The sequence below is a fragment of the Capra hircus genome, chromosome 11 (assembly GCF_001704415.2).
Source record: "Capra hircus breed San Clemente chromosome 11, ASM170441v1, whole genome shotgun sequence".
In the NCBI taxonomy this organism is placed as follows: Eukaryota; Metazoa; Chordata; class Mammalia; order Artiodactyla; family Bovidae; genus Capra; species Capra hircus.
In genome coordinates, this window is record NC_030818.1 from 43,652,911 (window position 1) to 43,669,071 (window position 16,161).

General features: G+C 42.4%; 1 pseudogene; it reads left to right on the forward strand.

The window, feature by feature from the left end:
- On the forward strand, nt 5,759-6,163 carry LOC102178365 (annotated as a pseudogene).

Below are 16,161 nucleotides of genomic sequence, written 5' to 3' on the forward strand. Positions count from 1 at the left end.
CAGATCACATCTTGGGTCACAAATCAAGCCCTGGTAAATTTAGGAAAATTGAAAGCATATCATGCATCTATTCTAACCATCATGATATGAAATTAGAAATCATTTAAAGGGGGAAAACTGTTAAAAAAAAAAACACCACGTTCACATGGAGGCTAAACAATATGTTCTAAATAACCAATGGATCACTAAGAAAATCAAAGAGGAAATTTAAAAATATCTAGAGGTAAATGACAATAGAAAATTACCTAAAACCTATGAGATAGAGCAAAAACAGTTCTAAGAGGGAAGTTTATAGCAATACAATCTTACCTCAAGAAACAAGAAAAATCTCAAATAGACAACCTAACCTTATACCTAAAGCAACCAGAGAAAGAACAAACAAAACCCCAAGTTAACAGGGGGAAAGAAATCATAAAAATCAAGGCAGAAAAAAATGAAATAGAGACAAAGAAAACAATAGTAAAGATCAATGAAAATAAAAGGTGGTTCTTTGAGACCCAGAGAGATGGTATAGGGAGAGATGTGGGAGGGGGGTACAGGATTGGGAACACATATGCACCCGTGGTGGATTCATGTTGATGTATGGCAAAACCAATACAGTATTGTAAAGTAAAATAAAGTTAAATAAAAAATAAAAATAAATCTTAAAAAAGTGATAAATATTTATCAAGTCTCATCAAGGAAAAAAGGCAAAAGATGCAAATAAATAAAATTAGAAATAAAAAAGGAGAAATTGCAAAAGACATTACAGAAATACAAAGGATCATAAGAGATTGCCTCAAGCAACTATATGCTAATAAAATGGACAACCTAGGAGATTGAACAAATACTCAGAAAAGTATGATTTTCTAAGACTGAACCAGGATGAAATAGAAAATATGAGCAGACAACCACAAGTACTGAAATTGAAACTGTGATTAAAAAACAAAAACCAGGACCAAATGGCTTCAAAAACAAATTCGATCAAACATTTAGAGAAGAGTTAACACCTATCCTTTTGAAAATATTCCAAAATATTGCAGAGGAAGGAACACTCTGATGCTCATTCTATGAGATGACCATCACCCAGATATCAAAACCAGAGAAAATTATCACAAAGAATAAAATTACAGGCCAATATCACTGATGAACATAGACACAAAAATCTCAACAAATTATTAGCAAACTGAAACAAACAACACATTAAAAGGATCATAGTCCATAGTGAAAGTGAAAGTCACTCAGTCGTGTCCAACTCTTTGTGACCCCATGAACCATACAGTGCATGGAATTCTCCAGGCCAGAATACTGGAGTGGGTAGCCTTTCCCTTCTCCAGGGGATCCTCACAAGCCAAGGATCAAACCCAGGTCTCCCACATCGCAGTCAGATTCTTTACCAGCTGAGCCACAAGGGAAGCCCATAGTCATAGTCCATTGTCAAGTGTGATTTTCCCCAGAGATGCAAAGATTCGTAAGCATGTGTAAATCAATCAATGTGATACACCACATTAACAACCTATAGAATAAATACCACAAGATCATTTCAGGAGATGCAAAAAAAGCTTTTGACAAAATTCAACACTCATTTATGATAAAAAAAATTATTCTCCAGAAAGCGGGCACAGAGGGAACTTACCTCAATATAATAAAGGCAATATGAAAAACCCACAGCAAACATCATTCTCAATGGTGAAAAACAGCATCTCTTCTAAGACTAGGAACAAAACAAGGATGTCCACTCTCACCACCATTATTCAAGATTGTTCTGGAAGTCCTAGTCATAGCAATCAGAGAAGAAAAAGCAATGAATATAATCTAAATCGGAAAAGAAGTAAAATTGTCACTGTCTGACAATAACATGATACTATACAAAGAAAATCCTAAAAATGCTGTCAGAAAACTGCTAGAGCTCATCAATGAATTTGGTAAAGATGCCAGATACAAAATCTATACACGGAACTCTCTTGTACACCTATACACTAACAACAAAAGAGCAAAAAGAGAAAATTAAGGAAACAATTCCATTTACTATAACAACAAAAAGAATAAATTACCTAGGAATAAACCTACCTCAGGAGGCAAAAGACTTGTACTCAAGCTGGAATCAAGATTCCAATAACCTCAAATATGCAGATAACACCACCCTTTTGTCAGAAAGTGAAGAGGAACTAAAAAGCCTCTTGATGAAAGTGAAAGAGGAGGGTGAAATAGTTGGCTTAAAGCTCAACATTCAGAAAACGAAGATCATGGCATCCAGTCCCATCACTTCATGGGAAATAGATATGGAAATAGTGGAAACAGTGTCAGACTTTATTTTTCTGGGCTCCAAAATCACTGCAGATGGTGATTGCAGCCATGAAATTAAAAGATGCTTACTCCTTGGAAGGAAAGTTATGATCAATCTAGACAGCATATTAAAAAGCAGGGACATTACTTTGCCAACAAAGGTCCATCTAGTCAAGGCTATGGTTTTTCCAGTGGTCATGTATGGATATGAGAGTTGGACTATAAAGAAAGCTGAGTGTCGAAGGACTGATGCTTTTGAAGTGTGTTGTTGGAGAAGACTCTTGAGAGTCCCTTGGACTGCAAGGAGATCCAACCAGTCCATCCTAAAGGAGATCAGTCCTGGGTATTCATTGGAAGGGCTGATGTTGAAGCTGAAACTCCAATACTTTGGCCACCTCATGTGAAGAGCCAACTCATTGGAAAAGTCCCTGATTCTGGAAAAGACTGAAGGCAGGAGGAGAAGGAGACAACAGAGGATGAGATGGTTGGATGGCATCATCGACTTGATGGACATGGGTTTGGGTGGACTCCGGGAGGTGGTGATGGACAGGGAGGCCTGGCGTGCTGTGGTTCATGGGGTTGCAAAGAGTCAGACATGACTGAGTGACTGAACTGAACTGAACTGAATGACCTATATTGGAGTGTCCCTGGTGGCTCAATGGTATAGACTGCCTGCAAATGCAGGAGATGCAGGAGACATGGATTCAATCCCTGGGCCGGGATGATCCCCCTGAGGAGGAAATGACAACCTACTCCAGTATTCTTGCCTAGGAAATTCCATGTTCAGAGGGGCCTGGCAGTTTATAGCTATGAGACTGCAAAAAAGTTGGACACAACTTAGTGACCAAACAGCAACATCAATGACCTATATGGGAATGGAATCTAAAAGAGAGTGGATATATGTACACATATGACTGAGTCACTTTGCTGTACAGAAGAAACATTCTATTGTAAATGAACTATAGTTCAACAGTAAATTAATTAAAATAGCAAAAATGAAATTAGCATTCAATTTTTCCCTTCCTCCTAGCTGCAGCAGAAGGTAGATGAAAATCTGCTGTTTTTAGAGCCCTGCATAGTCTGATTCTTGCTTTCTTAACTCAAGTTTCCCCAACCCACTCTAGAAGGTTGGCAATAGAAATGGACATGAGTAATTAGGGGACAAAGACAGTCTCCTGACATGGCATTTGTCTCTGACAAAGCCTCCTTGAGAAGTGAATAACTGAAGCTGAGTCTTTTACTTGTGATATGCTTGTGGGTTCTTCAGAGATTCCCTGCCCATCCCTCTGAACATAGGCCCTGTGATATGGGCAGTTCTTTCTGTCCCTTTGGATGTCATCCCCCTGGGTCCCTAGTGTGCTCATGGCCCATCCTGCATCAAATCTCACTGTTGGGGTCCCTTCAACCTCCAAGACTCAGCTCTCAGCAGGCCTTAAAACCTCTTTAATTAGGTTGTTCTGCCTCTTCATGGTCTGTGAAACATTCACACATCCTTACTCTGACAAATTCTGGGAGTCCAGTTCAGTTTTGCGGCAACATATTCTGTCCTGCTGTCCAGGCTCCCTTGTTGTTAAGTCACTAAGTCATGTCTGACTCTTTGTGACCCCACGGATTGTAGCCTGCTAAGCTCCTCTGTCCATGGATTTCCCAGGCAAGAATATTGGAGTGGGTTGCCATTTCCTTCTCCAGAGTACCGTCCCAACTCAGGGATCAAACTGGCATCTCCTGCATTGCAGCCATATTCTTTACCACTGAGCCACCAGGGAAGCTCATTAGCTATTTCAAAATTTCCTGTCCCCTCTCTGGCCTTTGGAAACACAGTCCAAGGTCTTCTACTGCAACCATAGAAGTCCCCTCATTAAGCCTGAGGGAAAGAGGCTGCTTCTAGACCCTCCTTGAGAGGGAGTAGGGACTTGGCAACAGCAACCTCCAGATAAATCTTTCCGAAACTCTTCTTCCTCTCTCCTCTCTAGATACTGGCTCTTCTATATTCTCAAGTAGGCAACAGTGCTTGAGGACCATAGAACCAAATCTGGAAATTTCCTTTGTGAATTCTGCACATTGTGAGCTGGCCTATACCCAACCTTGCTCAGGTCTCAGTTGAGACTGAGTCAGGAAAAACCCCATCTAACATGATTTGATGTAAAGCTCTAGTAGGATGAGATGTCAATTCAGAGATTCTCAATATACTCGTTTGCTCCCTCATCACTCACACAGCACCTGTTCTTTGAGTCAGACACCCAGAAACACCCCAGAGACTGTCCAACTTAATTGGACAGTCAAGCAGCCTTTACTGCATTCAATTTGGATTGCTTCATCAGTTTTTAGGTGCAGCTACTCACTGGGACTGGGGCTTCCCTGGTGGCTCAGTGGTAAAGAATATGCCTGCTAATGCTGGAGACATGGGTTCGATCCCTGAGTCGGGAAGATCTCCTGGAGAGGAAAATGGCAACCCACTCAGTATTCTTGCCTGGGAAAACCCATGGACAGAGAAGCCTGGTGGGCTACAGTCCATGGGGTTGCAAAAGAATCAGACATGACTGAGTGACTGAATAACAACAATTGACTGGGACTAAATTCAGCAGCATATGGAAGCAGTCAAGATGGCTCCACAAACTTGGGGTGCAAATGTGAGCAACTCTCTCTCATTTTTCCACTGGCATAGCAAGTAATCTCTAACCACTCTGCCTTTCCTTGAGGTCACATTCCTCACCTGAGATGATCTGAGAAGGTCCAGGATGTACGAGGGAGAGAGCAGTGGGATCCACTGTCCTCCCAATGCTGCCACATGGATGGCAGCTGTTGAAGGTCCTGCAGCCTTCCACAAGGGGGCTTTTGCTGTGTCCCCACAGAGCCACTCAAGTTCTCTGAAGGAGGATGAACTCATTTCCTCAGCAGTAACCTCAGTCAGGGGTGACCCTCCCACTGGAGCTCACAACATTGCAGCTTAGCTGAGTTCTGCTGCCAGTTTTCTTTCACAGCCTCTGTTTGGGGGCCAGTTGGTCCCAGGATCCTCAGGGCAGCACAGGCTCCCAGGAATCCCAACAAGTGTTTGTTTTCAACTCAAAACACAGTTACCGTCTCTGTCCTGTTACCATCTCCTCTTCCTGGACCACCAAGATACTTGCCAATCATCTAGAATTCTGGGAAAAAGTAACCTCAGTAACTCACTAGGGAATTTCAGCATGCCTATCTCTTCCCTTCCCCTTCCCTCCACTTCAAGTTAGCAGCTCATGGAGTTCAAATTGGTTTCCTGTCAGAATCTACAGACCAATAAGCAGTTGGCACTTTACTCACTTAAGAAAGGGACTGCAAATGTAATTTTTAGATTTTCCTTAGACATCCCTCAAAGTAAGAGGTGCCTCAAATTCACTCTGCCTGAAAGTAAAAGCCTGTCTCACATGCTTTAAGATCTGGAACTGTCTATGGCCCTGATCTTCAGAGCAGACCTCTGGAAGTGCATTTGAAAACAGTGCCACAAGACTCTACAGCCATGGCCAAGATTAAGGTTCAGGACCTTTGCGGCAAGAAGGAGGAGCTGCTGAAACAGCTGGGGGACCTGAAGGTGGAGGTGTCTCAGCTGCCTGTGGCTGAAGTGACAGGTGGCATGGCTTCCAAACTCTCCAAGATCTGAGTTGTTCATAAATCCATTGCCATCATTAACCAGACTCAGAAATAAACATTCTATAAGGGCAAGAAGTACAAGCTCCTGGATCTGCGGCCCAAGAAAACATGTCCCGTGTGCCGCTGACTCAACAAGCATGAAGAGAACCTGAAAGACCAAGAAACAGAGAGGAAGGAGTGGCTGTACCTACTCCGGAAGTACACATCTGAGCATCCAGGGGGCAATGAAACAACGAACTGGCGAAAAGGAAAAGAACATAGTGCCACAGTCTGACCTCTCTGACTTAAGACATTGAGTTTAGATTCCAAAGGCTTGTTCATGCATGGCAATTAGTTTTCAAAGCTTCATGGAATAAAGGTTAGTCCCCATGGAGATGCAGAATGGGGAGCCCAGTGTTTTTGTGGCAGGGCTGCAGGTCATGGAGTGCTGGATGTTGCGTCAGTGACTAAGCCACTTCTTACCTTTACTCAGTAGGAGCCAGGCACTGAGGGGACCAGAGGGCTCACAGGGTGAGGATGAGACAGTACATCCTACATTCTGGGATAACAACAGTTAACATCTTTGGACATGGGCTATATGCCAAACATCTTTGGGCTTACTTTGTCCATGTTATTTCTTATTTTCACGATCACTCCATTTGTTAGATGTTCATCACCCCATTTTACAGATGAGGAAAGGATCTCAGGGAAGTGAGCAGTCCAGTGTCACACAACTATCAGTGGAGTTGGGATTTAAACCCACTTTTCAGGACTCTACATCTCATTCTTTTCCCATTGTCCTATGTGGCCTCTCAAGAATAGTATCCATCTTGGAAGATGGATGACAAGGAGAAGGCAGCTGGGAATGGATCTTGCAGGGTTCCTAGTGAGATTTAAAGTTTAGAAAAATGATAGGCTTGCCAATAAGGCAACAATGAAAATTATTCTCAAGACTCTACACATGGACATCACCAGATGGTCAACACTGAAGTCAGACTGATTATATTCTTTGCAGCCAAAGATGGAGAAGCTCTATACAGTCAGCAAAAACAAGACCAGGAGCTGACTGTGACTCAGATCCTGAACTCCTTATACCAAATTCAGACTTAAATTGAAGAAAGTAGGGGAAACCACTAGACCATTCAGGTATGACCTAAATCAAATCCCTTATGATTATACAGTGGAAGTGAGAAATAGATTTAAGGGACTAAATCTGATAGACAGAGTGGCTGATGAACTATGGATGGAGGTTCGTGACATTGTACAGGAGACAGGGATCAAGACCATCCCCATGGAAAAGAAATGCAAAAAAGCAAAATGGCTGTCTGAGGAGGTCTTACAAATAGCTGTGACAAGAAGAGAAGCCAAAAGCAAAAGGAGAAAAGGAAAGATACAAGCATCTGAATGCAGAGTTCCAAAGAATAGCAAGGAGAGAAAAGAAAGCCTTCCTCAGTGATCAGTGCAAAGAACTAAAGGAAAACGAGAGAATGGGAAAGACTAGAAATGTCTTCAAGAAAATTATAGATACCAAGGGAAGAGTTCATGCAAAAATGGGCTCGATAAAGGACAGAAATGGTATGGACCTAACAGAAGCAGAAGAACAGGTGGCAAGAATACATGGAAGAACTCTACAAAAAAGATCTACATGACCCAGATAATCACGATGGTGTGATCACTCATCTAGAGCCAGACATCCTGGAATGTGAAGTCAAGTGGGCCTTAGGAAGCATCACTATGAACAAAGCTAGTGAAGGTGATGGAATTCCAGTGGAGCTATTTCAAGTCCTGAAAAATGATGCTGTGAAAGTGCTGCACTCAATATGCCAGCAAATTTGGAAAACTCAGCAGTGGCCACAGGACTGGAAAAGCTCAGTTTTCATTCCAATCCCAAAGAAAGGCAATGTCAAAGAATGCTCAAACTACCACACAGTTGTACTCATCTCACATGCTGGTAATGTAATGCTCAAAATTCTCCAAGCCAGGCTTCAGCAATATGTGAACTGTGAACTCCCTGATGTTCAAGCTGGTTTTAGAAAAGGCAGAGGAACCAGAGATCCAATTGCCAACATCTGCTGGATCATCGAATAAGCAAGAGAGTTCCAGAAAAACATCTATTTCTGCTTTATTGACTATGCAAAAGCCTTTGACTGTGCAGATCACAATAAACTGTGGAAACTTCTGAAAGAGATGGGAATACCAGATCACCGGACCTGCCTCTTGAGAAACCTATATGCAGGTCAGGAAGCAACAGTTAGAACTGGACATGAAACAACAGAATGGTTCCAAATAGGAAAAGGAGTACATCAAGACTGTATATTGTCACCCTGCTTATTTAACTTCTATGCAGAGTACATCATGTGAAATGCTGGGCTGGAAGAAGCACAAGCTGGAATCAAGATTGCCAGGAGAAATATCAATAACCTCAGATATGCTATGACACCACCCTTATGGCAAAAAGTGAAGAGGAACTAAAAACTCTCTTGATGAAAGTGAAAGAGGAGAGTGAAAAAGTTGGCTTAAAGCTCAGCATTCAGAAAAAGAAGATCATGGCATCTGGTCCCATCACTTCATGGCAAATAGATGGGGAAACAATGTCAGAGTTCATTTTTTTGGGCTCCAAAATCACTGCAGATGGTGACTGCAGCCATGAAATTAAAAGATGCTTACTCCTTGGAAGGAGAGTTATGACCAACCTAGACAGTATATTCAAAAGCAGAGACATTACTTTGCCGACTAAGGTCTGTCTAGTCAAGGCTATGGTTTTTCCAGTGGTCATGTATGGATGTGAGAGTTGGACTGTGAAGAAAGCTGAGCACGAAAGAATTTATGGTTTTGAACTCTGGTGTTGGAGAAGACTCTTGAGAGTCCCTTGAACTGCAAGGAGATCCAACCAGTCCATCCTAAAGGAGACCAGTCCTGGGTGTTCATTGGAAGGACTGAGGCTGAGGCTGAAACTCCAATACTTTGGCCACCTCATGTGGAGAGTTGACTCATTGGAAAAGACCCTGATGCTGGGAGGGATTGGAGGCAGGAGGAGAAGGGGACGACAGAGGATGAGATAGCTGGATGGCATCACCGACTCGATGCACATGAGTTTGGATAGACTCCGGCAGTTGGTGATGGATAGGGAGGCCTGGCATGTTGCGATTCACAGGGTCACAAAGAGTCAGACATGATTGAACGACTGATCTGAACTGAACAGTCCCTTACAGAAAGAGTGGTGGAAGCCAAAGGCACAGAATAAATGTGACCACTTCACTTCCTTGGTAGTGGGTGGGCTTCTTGTTAATTTGACATCCTCTTTCATGTCTCTGTAGTGTTGCCTCTGCTGCTTCCCTCCTTGGAGTTACCTTCAGCCCCAACTCTGCTCCCCTTAGAGAAAGGCTGACCATCTCCTCTGAGCAAGAAGACCTTTTCTCATGGGTTCTCTAATATGCAGGTGGAGTTAGGCACTCTCTCATCTGTGTCCCCATTGTTCTTGTGCAGGCCCTAGAACAGCATGCATTATTCAAAGCACAATCGTTGTTTAGGCCTGGGGCTGAATGCAATGGCAGGGGAGTTATTTTTTACACAAGACAATAGCAGATACCAGGAATGTTCAGAGCCCCAACCATTCAAGAACAGGGAGATCTGAAAGGAGTGTACATGGCCCAAAGGCAGTTATGTTAGGGGATGAAGCTGGAGCCAGGAACCTGGGACCTGGAGAGGATTAGAGAAACAAGCACTAGCAAGTGAAGCTGGAAGATGCAGTATCTAGTGAGGGCCCTGCTTGTAGATGGCTGGTCCTCAGTAAGCAGGTGATAAACTGGAGAGGAACTAATAAAGTATGATGAACAGCCTTTCTTAGAGTCAAATCTGAGGCTGTGTTTTTCACAGGCAGCTGCTAAAGTGAAACTGGAGTCATAATTCTCCCAAGAACTCATCATATTCTTGAAACTTCCCCCTGTGTTTCCCGAATGACTTCCCCACAGGTTTGGACCACTTGAACTGATAAGCCACACCAACCATCCTGGCCAGCCACACTCTGAGAAACACTTCCCTCTCTAGGTGCCTGCATGCACAGCTGGAAATAGCCGAACCAAAATGACAGTTCAGTATCACTCAGCTGCCTCCTTTGGGAGCCATCCCTTACTCCTGGCCATAAATCTAATTGTGCCCAACACCCGCTTTGTTTTTCTGGAAGTTGGGATTTCTTCGGTTAAGCCTCCAGGTCTTCCTTATTTCTGCATTTAATGGATTCATTTATTTTTCAGTTAGCAGGTTTTAGGGCTGGTTAATGAGTGGTAGGGTTCTCTTTAACTGCCCAAGTGGGCCAAACTCAGACACTTTTCTTGTTATTTCCAGCTTTCAAGTCCCCAGTGTCTCTTTCAGTCTCTCCTCAACCCTGGAAATTGCCTTCCTTAGTACAGTTCCAATCTGTGGAAATTGCTGCAGTACAATGACATATAGGCCTCAGGTTTTGTTTTGTTTATTCACCTATCTTCCCTTGGACAGTTGTTTCAAGATGAGCTTATTCTTTTTTAAAAGAAATCTGTGTTGAAGTGTCAGGGACAAAGATTTACTTTTAAACATAGTTTCTTATCTGGGATTTGTCTGAAACTTTTGGTAGATTTTGGGGTGGGGGTTGGTTATGAATCCCAGAGAGATTTGCCAGAGGCTGTTTCAACATTCTTCGGGTGAAGCTGTTATAAAGAGCTGCCAAGAGGGAACACTAATGAAAGGGAACTTAGAAGCCTTGCTTGGTGATTGGCACCTGGGAAATTTCCAGCCTAGAGCGAATGAGTATGGGATCTGTGTGGCAATAACAGGAATCTACAGTGACTCAACGGCTGACTCTGTTCCCAGTAGCTCCTTGTGGTAATGACATCCCAGCTGCTTTATGGAATCTGAACCACAGAAAGTTTAACCCATAGGATCTCTGTATCATTGATCCTGTTTGTGACGCCAATTGTCTTGCTCTTCACACTGCCTGCACTGTTTGCTGAACCCAGGGCAGGCAAGGTGCGAGCTAAGAGGCTGGAAGGAGACTCGAGGAGCCAAACTGCAGACACATTTATTCTCTTCTGGCTGACACAGCAGCTGTAGCAATGTTCACACTGTTCACAATGTTCTCTCCTCTCATGGCTGACCACACAGACACAGCCCTGATGCAGCCGTGATGCTGACACTTTTTAGGTGGATCTCACATGTATGTACAGCACACAACCCGTGACCAAGCACGAACCTCATAACACGTATGTGCAGTGCTATACGCGATCTCAGCTGTTATATAAACTTCATGATGTGCATGCACAGCGCTATAAACGAGCTCAGCTGTTCTATGGTCATTATTTACAAGATGTAGGGCGAGAGAGCCTGAACACACTGTCTTGGCTAATTTGCTCTCTCCGCACAATCTCCTTATGTGTTTGTCCACCATCCTTTGATCTTCCATCCATTGATCTTCTAGCTATCCATCTATCTATCCATCCAATAAATGAAGGCTGACCACTTCCTGTGAGGCAGGCACTGGCCTAGGTACTAGGGTGGCAGGAGGAACGATTAGACACAGCACCAATCAATAACTACAGGTCATCTTTGCACATTTCACTGTAAGGATTCTTGTGTGGTAGAGGCCAAAAGACAGTGGGGAGGCGATAGAGAATAATTCACAGAAACCTCAGCGTGCCATGCCTGGGTAGTTCACAGAGTGGTTGTTAACTCCCTGTTCCCTGCTGAATCTCTAAAGCTTGGGCACAACACTGCCTCCTCAACCTCTGCTCCCTCCTGTGAAGTCACAGCTTTCATCCTGCTTCTGCATGGGGTCTAGGCAGTGGGTAGCATTAGGGAGTCTGAGGTGCTTCCATCTCAGGTGAGATTAGAGAGACAAGTTCAGGTGGGGAGGCAGTGTGCCTTCATCTGTGTGCCGTTGCTGGGCTTCCCAGGTGGCTCTGCTGCTGCTAAGTCCCTTCAGTCGTGTCCGACTCTGTACGACTCCATAGACGGCAGCCCACCAGGCTCCCCCGTCCCTGGGATTCTCCAGGCAAGAACACTGGAGTGGGTTGCCATTTCCTTCTCCAATGCATGAAAGGAAAAGTGAAAGTGAAGTCACTCAGTCATGTCTGACTCTTAGTGACCCCACGGACTGCAGCCTACCAGGCTCCTTCATCCATGGAATTTTCCAAGCAAGAGTACTGGAGTGGGGTGCCATTGCCTTCTCCATCTCAGGTGGCTCAGTGGTAAAGAATTCACCTGCCAATGCAGGAGGCGCAGCAGACTAGGGTTTGATCCCTGGGTCAGGAAGATCCTGTGGAGGAGAAAATGGCAACCCATTTCAGTATCCTTGCCTGGAAAAATCCCATGGACAGAGGAGCCTGGCAGGCTATAATCCATAGGGTTGTAAAGAGCTCGACACAACTGAGGACATTAGTTTGCTAGGGCTGCTGTAACAGAGCACCACAACCTGGGTGGCTTAAACAATAGAAATTTATTTATTTATTTTTTATTTTTTAAATTTAAATTTATTTATTTTAATTGGAGGCTAATTGCTTTACAGTATTGTATTGGTTTTGCCATACATCAACATTATTGTTTCATAGTTCTGGAGGCTAGAAATCCAAGATGAAAGTGTCAGTAGGATTAATCCCTTCTGAGGATTGTGAGGGAGAACCTGTTCCAGATTCATATGAAATCTGTTCCATTTTTCATCTGGTTTCTGGTGGTTAGCTGATAATCTTTGGCTGCTCTTGGCTTTTAGATGGGCTTCCCTGGTGGCTCAGATGGTAAAGAATCTGCCTGCAATGCAGGAGACCCAGGTTCAGTCTCTGGGTTGAGAAGATCCCCTGGAGAAGGGCATGGCAAACTGCTCCAGTATTCTTGCCTAGAGAATTCTATGGGCAGAGGAACCTGGGAGGCTACAGTGTGTGGGGTTACAAAGAGTCACACATGACTAAGCGAATCTCTGTCTTCATTTTCACATGGCATTCTCCCTGTGTGTGTCTCTGGGTCTAAATTTTCCTTTTTAATAAGGATACCAGTCATATCGAATAGACTTTAATGACTTAACTAATTATATCTACAGTGACCCTATTTCCAAATAAGGTCACATTCTACAGTACTGGGGGTTAGATTTTAGTACATAAATTTTAGGGAGACACAGTTCTGCTCATAACATCTTGTTTGCCTCTTCTTGCCATCAGCAGTGCCTGTAAAAAGGAAGCCAGAGTGATTTGTGCTGGAGAGCAGTATGGCTTGTAGACGTCTCATGGGCAGCTGCAGAAGCAAGAAACAGCAGTTAGTGGGTGCCTGGGATTTGGTCCTCTATGCATTTGTGCTCAGAAATAGCAGGAACTGTAGGGAAAGAAAACCCAAGCATGCAGCCCTTTAGCTGCATGGGATAGAGTTACCAGAGGAACTCTGGGTGCAGGTTGCTCCTAGGAGTCAGATAAGGCAATCCCTGGGACCTGAGGGAAAGGGGAGAATAGGGATCAAGGCTCAGAGTTCTGTGAATGACTTGGTGTTCATGCATGCTACCATCCAGGATTTGCTGAGATTCTCTTAATCACCTCTTTGAAATATAGGTGCATTTAATTAAAAAGCGTAATAATAGTGGAGCATTGCAACAGAGTACTTGCAGAGTTTGATAGATAATTTGTAACAAAAAAAAGGGGACATTTGCCTTACCCAATACTAGAATTTAAGATACAATTGTCATCAAAATAATATGTTTTTGCATATGAATGAATTTCTCAATGAAATAGACTAGATTTCAGGAATGGACACAATATGTTTACATACTTAAAATTTGATAAAGGTGATATTTCAGTTCAGAGGGAAGATTATGATTCATTCAAGAAATGATGTTGACCTAATTGGTTCTCCATCTGAAGGGAAAAAGTGAGGTAGATACCATCTCATGCTGTATCCAGCAATAAACCCAGATGGGTTTGGGTTCAAGAGCTAACTGTAAGTAAACAGATAAACACATATATTAAATATTTGAAGAAAATTTAGTGGGAAATTAATTTTCCAAATTTGTATAACTTTGAAGTATTTAAAAATATTTTTATTAATTTTAATAATTTAATAATTTTATTAATAAAATAAAGAGATTAAAAAATAATTTTGAAATCTGAAAATCTACAAAGGGAGAAAGCAAAAGATACGTGGTCTTACATATTTTTTTTTTCAAATTTTAAGGAAAAAGCCATCATAAAGTCAAAGGACAAACTGTAGGCTCAGATGAACATGGGGGAAAATATGAACAGGCACCTCACAGAAAAGGAAATAAAGTTTTCAATGGCTCTAAGAAGGATTAACCAGAGACAGTCAAATTTAATTATTTAGAGAGTTCCTTGGAGGTCTAACGGTTAGGGTTTGGATCTTTTGCAGCTGTGGCCCAGATTTGTTCCCTGGTTGAGGAGCTGAGGTTCCACAAGCCACAGAGTATGGCCAAAACAAAAAAATTAATCATTTATTCATTACACTGGCAAAAATTTAAAAGACCAGTGACATCTTGTGCTAGAGGGAATGCAGGGAAATGAGCACTTATTATACCTTGCTGGTAGGACTGTGAACTGCTGAAACCTCCAGGGAAAACTAATCTGGTAATGTTTGTTAAAGTCCACAGACTCAGCAACCCTGTTTTTTGCTTTAATCATTTAATACCATTAAATCCATTATGTAACTTTTATTTGTTTATTGAAGTATAGTTGATTTACAATGCTGCATTAGTTTCAGGTGTACAGGAAAGTGATTCAGTTTTGTATATATATGTATTACTTTTCAGATTCTTTTCCCTTATAGGTTGTTGCAAAATATTGAACATAGTTCTCTGTGCTATACAGTAAGCCCTGGTTGGTTATTTATTATATATATAGTAGTATGTTGGAGAAGAAAATGGCAACCCACTCTAGCATTCTTGCCTGGGAAATCCCTTGGATAGAGGAGCCTGGTGGGCTACAGTCCTTGGGGTCACAAACAGCTGGACACAACCGAGTGACTAACACTCATGGAGAAGAAGGGGCTTCCCTGGTGCCCTAGATAGTAAAGAATCTACCAGCAATGTGGGTGACCTGGTTTCTATCCCTATGTTGGGAAGATCTTCTGGAGGAGAGGATGGCAACCCACTCCAGTATTCTTGCCAGAAGAATCCCCATGGACAGAGGAGCCTGGGAGGCTACAGTCCATGGGGTTGCAAAGAGTTAGACATGACTGAGCAACTAAACACACACACATAGGAGTGTGTATATGTTAATAGCGGACTTCTAATTTATCTCCCCCTACTTTCCCCTTTGATAACCATAAGTTTGTTTCCTATGTCTGTGGATCTATTTCTGTTCTGTTATATAAATTTATTTGCATAATTTTTCCACATACAAGTAATAGCATATATTTTTCTTTCTCTGTTGGATTACTTCACTTAGTATGATAATCTCTAGGTTGATCTATGTTGCTACAAATAGCATTATTTCACTTTTATGGCTGAATAATATTCCATTGTGTGTGTGTGTGCGCACACGTGTGTGTGTGTGTGTATGATATCTTCTTTATCCACTCATCTGTCAATGGACTTTTAGGTTGCTTCCATGTCTTGGTCATTATAAATAGTACTTCAATGAACATTGGGGTGCAATTTCAAATTATTATGGTTTCCTCTGGATACATGCCAAGGAGTGTGATTGCAGGATCACATGGTAGTCTGTTTTTAGTGTTTTTTTTTTTAATTTTAATTTTTATTTTATTTTACTTTACAATACTGTATTGGTTTTGCCATACATTGACATGAATCCACCACGGGTGTACATGCGTTCCCAAACATGAACCCCCCTCCCACCTCCCTCCCCATAGTCTGCAAGCAATAAATGCTGGAGAGGGTGTGGAGAAAAGGGAACCCTCCTACGCTGTTGGTGGGAATGCAAACTAGTACAGCCACTATGGAGAACAGTGTAGAGATTCCTTAAAAAATTGCAAATAGAACTGCCTTATGACCCAGCAATCCCACTGCTGGGCATATACACCAAGGAAACCAGAATTGAAAGAGACACATGTTTTTAGTTTTTTAAGGAACCTCCAAACTGTTCTTCATAGTGACTGAACCAATTTACATTCCTACCAACAGTGTAAGAGGATTTCTTTTTCTTCACACTCTCTCTAGCATTTATTATTGTAGACTTTTTGATGATAGCCATTCTGACCTGTGTGAGGTGATAACTTACTGTTGTTTTGATTTGCACTTCTCTAGGAATTAGCAATGTTGAGCATCTTTTCATAACCTGCTGTTTATCTGTAAGTCTTCTTTGAAGAAAGTCTATT